General features: G+C 29.6%; 1 protein-coding gene across 2 annotated transcripts in view; it reads left to right on the top strand.

Annotated features, from left to right (window-relative positions):
- The window catches only part of LOC102676651 (elongation factor-like GTPase 1), a 28,191-nt gene that overhangs the window by 13,037 nt on the left and 13,706 nt on the right, over nucleotides 1-1,448 (top strand). The window lies entirely within an intron of this gene.

Raw genomic sequence — 1,448 nt, 5'->3', positions numbered from 1 at the left:
TTTTTTTTTTTTTTTTTTTTTTCTTTTTTCGAAACGCGCGTTCCAGAATTCGCGAGTTAATTCTTCTAAAAGAAAAATTTTTTTCCCTTCTCTTCTCAATTCAAGTGAGAATTGAATTTATTATATATGGATATACAGAGTGAGAGTGAAAAGTGAGTAAATACATCATGAAAAAGAAGGGATCTATTTAATAAATCTTAAACCTTTTGTGCGTTGCGTGTATTGATCGAAAAAGTGCAAACTATAAATAATAAGTAGTAGTGAGCATAATAAGCGTTTCTAATATATTATATTTGACGTTTTTACGATTCATTTGCTCGTTACATACTCGCCGCTCGTGTCGCTCGTGTCGCGGTAATTATAGCACCGCGCATATTCACCATGCGGATGCAGTGAAATCAGGTTAACCTGTTACATTTCTCGCAAGCCGTTATCTTCCTTTGCATGTTCAAGGCCGCGGCATGCAATGACCAGTAAAATCCACTCGAGCAGTTAACGTATTTACAGTTGATTCCAAAGATATTATAGCCAGCACAGGATATTCCGTGTATTTATTACGAAGAATTATATATCGATTGAAAAAAGGTGAATGTCAATTTTTTAACATGTCGTATTACTTCTATGATATAATTATTTTAGATAGGAAATAGAATAGAATGAAAAATTATATTTATTAAGAACCAACTAGTGAAATATTTACTAAAGGCTGAATACTTTTGGGATCAACTGTATCTACTTAATTACAACCCTCAATGCGTTATATGTACTCGCTTCTTCTTTCACTTATTTTCGATTTCTTTTACGCGCAAATTCTAATGACGATAAAATAAATATTATTTTATTTCTAGATTTTTCTTATATATATTTCTTTTTGACATATAATTTCTTCTTCTTTTTTCAAATTTCAATCTACATTGCGATCTAAATACATCTGAAATCCAATGAAGAGAAACCTAACCTCACTTTTTTATTACGAATCGTCGAGTTATTTAATTGTCTATTACTTTGTATTATCTAGGACGATTATTATGAAAAATTCTTTATTTTCTGTTTCTTTTTTTTCTTTTTTTTTTAGAAATATGTAATATTTATAAAATAGGCAAAAAAAATTCTAATAGATCAAATATTATTAATGTCAAAATTATGAGTCTATGACAGCATAACAAATATGTTTATTCGCTCCTTTCATAAGATTTGAATCCGTTGGATTAGCTTTTATACGCATTTCAAAAGTACAATGAAACAGTTATACATATAAATATTATCAGATGAATTACAACAGCAAGTTGAGAACTATGATCAAGAGATAACTCTGATGAGGATAAAGCTGAAGACTTTTACACTTATAAACTTTATACATTCATTTTATTTCTTTTATTCGCACCTGTTTCATCGTCGACACTTATAACGAACGGTATCCCATCATACGTCATATGGAAATCAAACGT

The sequence above is a fragment of the Apis dorsata genome, unplaced genomic scaffold (assembly GCF_000469605.1).
Source record: "Apis dorsata unplaced genomic scaffold, Apis dorsata 1.3 scaffold_293, whole genome shotgun sequence".
NCBI classification, from domain to species: Eukaryota; Metazoa; Arthropoda; class Insecta; order Hymenoptera; family Apidae; genus Apis; species Apis dorsata.
The sequence above is the reverse complement of the archived record's forward strand: the minus strand, read 5'-3'. Positions and strand labels throughout refer to the sequence as shown.